Below are 9,001 nucleotides of genomic sequence, written 5' to 3'. Positions count from 1 at the left end.
TCACTGTCCCTGCATTTTTGTTTGCCATTAGAGAACAAAAATATGTCTTGAAGTGATTAAGAATTCGATGTTTTTCTCCGTCAAATAATTAATTATTTGGTCTATTGTGTGACAGGTGGTACTGACATGATGAAAACTGAAGCGTTTCCGACCGTTTTTCCTAATTTCATCGATGAGTTGTGCTAGACAAAATTTTGTATACCATTCAGTATTAGCAGTTCTTCGAGCCTGTAAAGCAATGATCGTGACATGTGCGACAAAACCAAACAAACAACCTCTCATTTTCTCGGAAGTACACTACTCGCCATTAAAATTGCTACACCAAGAAGAAATGCAGATGATAATCGGGTATTCATTGGACAAATATATTATACTAGAACTGACATGTGATTACATTTCCACGCAATTTGGGTGCACAGATCCTGAGAAATCAGTACCAAAAACAACCACCTCTGGCCGTAATAACGGCCTTGATACGCCTGGGCATTGGGTCAAGCAGAGCTTGGATGGCGTGTAACTGATACAGCTGCCCATGCAGCTTCAACACGATACCACAGTTCATCAAGAGTAGTGACTGGCGTATTGTGACGAGCCAGTTGCTCGGCCACCATTGACCAGACGTTTTCAATTGGTGAGAGATCTGGGGAATGTGCTGGCCAGGGCAGCAGTCGAACATTTTCTGTATCCAGAAAGGCCCGTACAGGACCTGCAACATGCGGTCGTGCATTATCCTGCTGAAATGTAGAGTTTCGCAGGGATCGAATGAAGGGTAGAGCCACGGGTCGTAACACATCTGAAATGTAACGTCCACTGTTCAAAGTGCCGTAAATGCGAACAAGAGGTGACCGAGACGTGTAACCAATGGCACCCCATACCATCATGACGGGTGATACGCCAGTATCTCGATGACGAATACACGCTTCCAACGTGCATTCACCGCGATGTTGCCAAACACGGATGCGCCCATCATGATGCTGTAAACAGAACCTGGATTCATCCGAATAAATGAAGTTTTGCCATTCGTGCACCCTGGTTCGTCTTTGAGTACACCATCTTAGGCGCTCCTGTCTGTGATGCAGCGTCAAGGGTAACCGCAGCCATGGTCTCTGAGCTAACAGTCCATGCTGCTGCAAACGTCGTCGAACTGTTCGTACAGATGGTTGTTGTCTTGCAAACGTCCCCATCTATTGACTCATGGATGGAGACGTGGCCGCACGATGCGTTACAGCCATGTGGATAAGATGCCTATCATCTAGACTGCTAGTGATACGAGGCCGTTGGGATCCAGCACGGCGTTCCGTATTACCCTCCAGGACCCACCGATTCCATATTCTGCTAACAGTCATTGGATCTCGACCAACGCCAGCAACAATGTCGCAATATGATAAACCGCAAATGTGATGGGCTACAATCCGACCTTTATCAAAGTCGGAAACGTGATGGTACGCATTTCTCCTCCTTACACGAGGCATCACAACAACGTTTCACTAGGCAACGCCGGTCACCTGCTGTTTCTGTATGAGAAATCGGTTGGAAATTTTCCTCATGTCAGTACGTTGAAGGTGTCGCCACCGGCGCCAACCTTGTGGCAATGCTCTGAAAAGCTGTTCATTTGCATATCACAGCATCTTCTTCCTGTCGGTTAAATTTCGCGTCTGTAGCACGTAATCTTCGTGGTGTAGCAATTTTCATGGCCAGTAGTGTACTTCACGAATGAGTCGCATGCATAATAACCAAATTCTCGATGTTCTGTTGACTACCATTACCTTGAAGTAAAGTACTTCATCACATAGGTTTCAAGATCGAAATTCATTTAGTAATTTCATTCGAACAGAGAGGAGTTTTTTGATGCTACTAATCATCATTGTAAAAGATGTTCGCCGACAGCAAGACACAAAGATGAAATAGTCCATAAAACTAAGAGATGTGTTTATACGAGGTGTGATGAGAAAGTACCGGGAATTTATATTTTTTCGGAAAGTTGTTCATCAATATCTACTTCGTCCCCATCAAAGTAATCCCGCTCAGAGATAATACACTTGTCCCAGCGCTTATTCCAATCTTGGACGCACATCTAAATCTCAGTTTTCGTTATGGTGTTCAGCTCGTTCAGTGATTCTGCTTTTATGTCATCAATGGTGGCAAAACGACGTCCTTTCACAGTTCTCTTCAGCCCCAGGAATAGATAGAAATCGCAGAGCGCCATGTCCGGCGAATATGGTGACTGAGGCAAAATAACGGTATTGTTTTTCACCAAAAAATCGCGAACAAGCATTGATGCCTGAGCGGGAGCATTATCGTGGTGCAATTTTCACGAGAGATTTTGCCAATTATAGTCGTCTTCTTCGGATTGTTTCACGCAAACAGCACTTAACTTTCGGGTAGTATTCCTTACCGACCATACGACCGTAAGGTAGCAAATCATGATGCAGTGTCCCATTGTAATCGAAGAAAACAGTAAGAAGAACCTTCACATGTGATCTAACTCGTCGATTTTTTATTTATTTTTTACTTTTATTTTATTTTTTATTTATTTATGTATTTTTTTTTTTTTTTTTTGTCTCTTCTGGCACTTCCCATTGGGACGATTAGACCTCGATTTCGACGTCATACACATATACCCATTTTTCATCATGTTATAATCTCCTTTAGAAGTTCTACATTCAGCAATTCCTGAGCGATGTCTAGGCGACATCGTTTTTGGTCAAAATTCAACAATTTGGAAAGAAAATTTGCAGCTACAGGCTTAACGCCCAAAACACACAAAAAAATTGCTTGGCATGAGACAAAGGATATGCCGACATCATCAACAACCTCTCTGATCGTGACTGTCAGTTTTTCTTTACTTCTACTCTGTCGTCAGTAACTGATATACTAGGGCGCCCAGGGGCAGTCGTTGTCCTCGTCTTCTTGCCTCTCTTTGAAACGTTTACACCACTCGTAAACTCTTTATCTTATACGTAGCAGATTCGCCAAAAACCACAGTCAACATTTAGAATGCGGTGCAGCACTTTACTTCATTTTTCAAGCAAAATGTAATACAAAAGCACTGATTCATCTTTTTCGAAAGTATAGAAAGCGGAAACGCTTATGACCTTATTGTCAAGAAAACTAAAGTATTCAAAATAGCTGAAAATGCAAACATACATCAGGAACACGTACGTACACAACAAGATAAAAAAATAGAAGTCGGATCTACAAATCCCGTGAAATTAAAAAAAATACGGTAACATTTTGACCATACCTCATATTTTACACACAACTTCATAATACCAAAGACTTCCAGTGAGTAACTTACGTTTACTTTCTGACATAGACTAGCAGTCATGTTAATATTTCTGGCCGCTTTGGAAACATTCTGGTCATTAGCCTATGCCACAAAAATTGCAGCAAATTTATAACAAATAACACTGACCATTTAATTATGAGAAATTATATAAAAAACGACGCAGTTTTGATAGATCATCACTGTGCCATAGCAGTGAAATATACTTTCATTGCATGCAAGTTATGACACTAAAAGCGTCAAACATGGGAGGCCTTGAAACTTCCTGGCAGATTAAAACTGTGTACCAGGCCGAGACTCGAACTCGGGACCTTTGACTTTCGCGGGCAAGTGCTCTGCCAACTGAGCTACCCAAGCACGACTCACGACCCGTCCTCACAGCTTCAATTCTGGCAGTACCTCGTCTCCTACCTTCCAAACTTCATAGAAGCTCTTCTGCGAACCTTGCAGAACATGCACTCCTGGAAGAAAGGATATTGCGGAGACATGGCTTAGCCACAGCCTGGGGGGATGTTTCCAGAATGAGATTTTCACTCTGCAGCGGAAGATGCGCTTATATGAAACTTCCTGGCAGGTTAAAACTGTGTGCCAGACCGAGACTCGAACTCAGGAGCTTTGTCTTTCGCGGGCAAGTGCTCTACCAACTGAGCAATTCAAGCACGACTCACGACTCGTCCTCACAGCTTCAATTCTGCCTGTACCTCGTCTCCTACCTTGGGTAGCTCAGTTGATAGAGCACTTGCCCGTAAAAGGCACAGGTCCCGAGTTGGAGTCTCGGTCTGGCACACAGTTTTAATATGCCAGGAAGTCTCATATCAGCGCACACTCCTCTGCAGAGTGAAAATCTCATTATGGGAGGCCATAACTACCAACATGTTGTTTCCTGTCCTGATACTATAACAAATCGTACCTAAAATTAAGCGTGTTCGAAATATCCTCAAGATGCTGATGCTTTGAAACAGCTTATTTTCATAATTCGTATGCAGTATACACTGGCCGAAAGCAAAATTAGTACACCCTCTTAGAGGTTTCCAATTCACCCAACATTTATTATTTCAATAGTGTGCGGATGTGTTCGAGGAAAAGGAGAAGGTGGGGGAAGGGCACGAGGTCGTAGAGGATGCGCGTGGGGGACGGAAGGTGGATGCAGAAGGCGAGGCAGAGCGCACGGCGTTCGAGGATTTGGAGGGCTTTATAGAACCGGGGATGGGCGGAAATCCAAGCTACGCTGGCATAACAGAGGATGGGGCGGATCAAGGATTTGTAGGTGTGAAGGATGGTGGAAGGATGCAGACCCCACGTCCGGCCGGGCAGGAGTTTCAGGAGGCGGAGGCGGTTGTGAGCTTTATTTTGGATGGTAAGGAGATGGGGAGTCCAGGTGAGGGGGAGGTCGAGGATGAGGCCAAGGTATTTGAGGGTAGGAGTGAGGTGGATAGGACGGCCATAAATGGTGAGGTAGGAATCATGGAGGCGGAAGGAGCGGGTGGTGTGGCCTGCTGTCTGGTCTTTTTTTTTCTTTTTTTCTTTTCTTTTTCTTTATTGTGATTTTAAAACCTGTGGAACAGGTAGGCTGGCAGCGGCACAAGACGCCGCTCTTCAGTCAAAGAGAGTACAATGACATAAACAGAGAAGATACATCACTTGGAAAAACGGCGGGAAAAACAGTAGACACACGAACATAAAAAAAAAATGAAGCCGTTCACACTCGATGACAATCCACACTACGAACTGTTGACACGACGCACAAACACTGAAGAAGACGATGGCACTGGTGAACGATGGAGTGTGATGGTGAACACTGAACACTAAACACAAAACACTGATAGCGGTGATCTCCGGCACGCGAATGTCCACTTAGCATGTGCGAGTCCGGGGACCTGCCAAGAGGGGAACAGGGGTGAGGTGGGGGAGAGGGGAGAAAAAGGATGCCAATGGCTGAGGAGATGGGGGCAGGAGGAGAGGGACTGGGGAGGGGAAGCCCAGGGGAGGAGGGGGGAGAAATGGAGGAGGGAGGGAAAGGGAGAGAAGGGAGGGAGGGTACCCAGAGGAGCAAGCACTGGAGGAGGGCAGGAGGATCAAAGTTGGTAGGAGGGGTAGATGGAGGGGAGGAGGGCATCATCAGGGAGGGGGAGCTGGTGGAAGCCACCTTGGGAGAGGGTAAGGAGGGTGGAGAGATGGAGACCGAGCGAGACATGCGAATACAGGCGCGGCAGCGGGCGGGGGTGGGAGAGGATCGGGGAGAGGAGCGGGTGAGGAGGATCGAGTTTGCGGGAGGTGTACAGGATCCGTATGCTTTCAAGGAAAAGGAGGAGGTGGGGGAAGGGGATGAGATCGTACATGACCTGCGTGGGGGAGGGGAGACGGATGCGATAGGCGAGGCAGAGAGCATAACGTTCAAGGATTTGGAGGGATTTATAAAAGGTAGGGGGGGGTGGAGATCCAAGCCGGATGGGCATAACAAAGGATAGGACGGATGAGGGATTTATAGCCGTGGAGGATGGTGGAGGGGTCCAGACCCCACGTACGGGCAGAGAGGAACTGGAGGAGACTGAGTCGGGAGCGTGCCTTGGCTTGGATTGTCCGGAGGTGGGGAGTCCAGGAGAGGCGGCGGTCAAGGGTGACGCTAAGGTACTTAAGGGTGGAAGTGAGGGCGATAGGACGGCCATAGATGGTGAGATAGAAATCAAGGAGGGGGAAGGAAGGGGTGGTTTTGCCTACAATGATCGCCTGACTGGCTGGTCTATCGGGGGCGCCGCTGTTGGCCGCTGGAACCATGTGTTCCACTGTGGCGCCCTCACACTAAAAGCGGGACAGGAGGTGCCCACCGCCACAGCTTACGGCGCGGTGGTGCAGAGACCTCTACGGGTCTTCGACGTCCATGACGTCTGGCGTGGATTCAAATTACGCGGCGCGCGGTACCAGACGGTTTACTTTCGTAGGGAAACACAGTGGTTGTCTTGTAAAGTGTTCGTTATAATATGTTTCGACCTCAGATTTCTCAAGAACTTCGCAATATTTTATTTTTCATTTTGTTCTATTCACAAAGGAATCTTTTATCTCCTTGGATTTAGTTCCACTGCTAACAGTTCGTTAACTTACACATTTGGTAATGCAGCCATATTCCAGCCACAACAAAAACGAACAATACAAACCGTCATCAGTGCAAAGGTTTTGTGCATAAACATGATGTTGTTGTCGTTGTGGTCTTCAGTCCTGAGACTGGTTTGATGCAGCTCTCCATGCTACTCTATCCTGTGCAAGCCTCTTCATCTCCCAGTACCTACTGCAACCTAGATCCTTCTGAATCTGCTTAGTGTATTCATCTCTTGGTCTCCCTCTACGATTTTTACCCTCCACGCTGCCCTCCAATACTAAATTTGTGATCCCTTGATGCCTCAGAACATGTCCTACCAACCGATCCCTTCTTCTGGCCAAGTTGTGCCACAAACTTCTCTTCTCCCCAATCCTATTCAATACTTCCTCATTAGTTATGTGATCTACCCATCTAATCTTCAGCATTCTTCTGTAGCACCACATTTCGAAAGCTTCTATTCTCTTCTTGTCCAAACTATTTATCGTCCATGTTTCACTTCCATACATGGCTACACTCCACACAAATACTTTCAAAAATGACTTCCTGACACTTAAATCTATACTCGATGTTAACAAATTTCTCTTCTTCAGAAACGCTTTCCTTGCCATTGCCAGTCTACATTTTATATCCTCTCTACTTCGACCATCATCAGTTATTTTGCTCCCCAAATAGCAAAACTCCTTTACTACTTTAAGTGTCTCATTTCCTAATCTAACTCCCTCAGCATCACCCGACTTAATTCTACTACATTCCATTATCCTCGTTTTGCTTTTGTTGATGTTCATCTTATATCCTCCTTTCAAGACACTGTCCATTCCATTCAACTGCTCTTCCAAGTCCTTTGCTGTCTCGGACAGAATTACAATGTCATCGGCGAACCTCAAAGTTTTTATTTCTTCTCCATGGATTTTAATACCTACTCCGAATTTTTCTTTTGTTTCCTTTACTGCTTGCTCAATATACAGATTGAATAACATCGGGGAGAGGCTACAACCCTGTCTTACTCCCTTCCCAACCACTGCTTCCCTTTCATGTCCCTCGACTCTTATAACTGCCATCTGGTTTCTGTACAAATTGTAAATAGCCTTTCGCTCCCTGTATTTTACCCCTGCCACCTTTAGAATTTGAAAGAGAGTATTCCAGTCAACATTGTCAAACGCTTTCTCTAAGTCTACAAACATGATGACATTTTTGAAATAGCACATGATAATGCTTACAACGCATTTACTATCAAAGTAGCTTTTTTTCCAAACAATGTGTGACTTTGCAACAGCTTTGGTATCATTTATGGTACCTTTCTCCTCAATCCGTTGTCTTGGCATTTTTTGACACTAATTTGCCTACTGAATAAAAAGTGGAAGTGGCCTATACACTGAACTGTGAGGCAGGTGAAAATATTAAATCAGTTGAAGCAGGAATCCATCAAATTCCAAAATTTATCAGTTCGATGCCACTGCAAACGAGCTGTCTTAAGGAATTTGTCATTTATGCCAAATCTGGTTAAAAATCTGAAGATTTCGGATAAAATGTTGGACTGTCCAGAGACATTAAGTGACTGCCTGGTTACGACCTTCTATTTTTTTATATTTTTACGACACAACCAAATGAGCACTGTGAAATGTCTATGTGATTTTTGTCGTAAAAATATAGAAAATAAAAGAATTCAGATATCGTCACACACTAAAGCCAATCACTGAACTGAACGTTGTGCATAATTCGGCAGAAAGAGACGTCAACTCAAGTAGGATTACATTCAATTATTTGGAATAAATGAGAGAAAGAAGCAGTACGTGCTTAAGATTGTATCTGAGTCTCCAGCGCAAAAAAAGGCTTTATCAAAGACGAGCGATTTTCAAAACAAATTTTAACTATCTACTCATATTTGTATGACAAACGTTGCACATAGTACTGTTGTAGATGGATTATTAAAGTTAATACAGCAGCCAAACTAGCGAAATAAAATTCTTGGTTAATCAGCCATAGGAGAGGAATTCCACCTTACGCAAGACACTGTTTCATGGTTTGTTTTTCTTACTACCCCTATGTGTTTTATTTATTCAGCGACTAGTTCTTTCGTTATATTCAGTTGTGTTCAATCTTTTTTGTTGTATTATGATGCGTTGGGTTGCTGTTATGATGTTCTCTATTGTTTTGTGGGACACCATTGCATTTGTGTGACGTTTGGGGCCATTTTCAAGCAGGCTGCTTCCATGTTCAGATAAATTTGTGTCTTTTCGACTAAGCACTCGTTTGTGAAAAATGTGTTTACGATATTGATGTTGTAATGGCATACCCTCTGTGTGATTTAACATTTTCGTGAGTTTCTTATTCAGTTTTCGTTTTCTTTCTATTAAAGCATTTGCATTTTTTATATCCCTGTGCTTTATTCCATAAAAAATGATGTATATTTTATATGGTTTGTTAGGTGATGCACTATTCAGTGCTTGTTTTTGGAATACAGATATTGGATTTCCTGCTTTATTCATGTGATTTCAACTTTACATTTTGTATGTTATGCTGCAGTCATCATTACACAGATGGGAGTTATGTTATAGACCGCCGGCCCCTGTGGCCAAGCAGTTCTAGGCGCTTCAGTCTGGAACCGCGCGACGCTACGGTCG

This window comes from Schistocerca americana, chromosome 3, assembly GCF_021461395.2.
Source record: "Schistocerca americana isolate TAMUIC-IGC-003095 chromosome 3, iqSchAmer2.1, whole genome shotgun sequence".
In the NCBI taxonomy this organism is placed as follows: domain Eukaryota; kingdom Metazoa; phylum Arthropoda; class Insecta; order Orthoptera; family Acrididae; genus Schistocerca; species Schistocerca americana.
Note: the sequence above shows the minus strand (reverse complement) of the source record.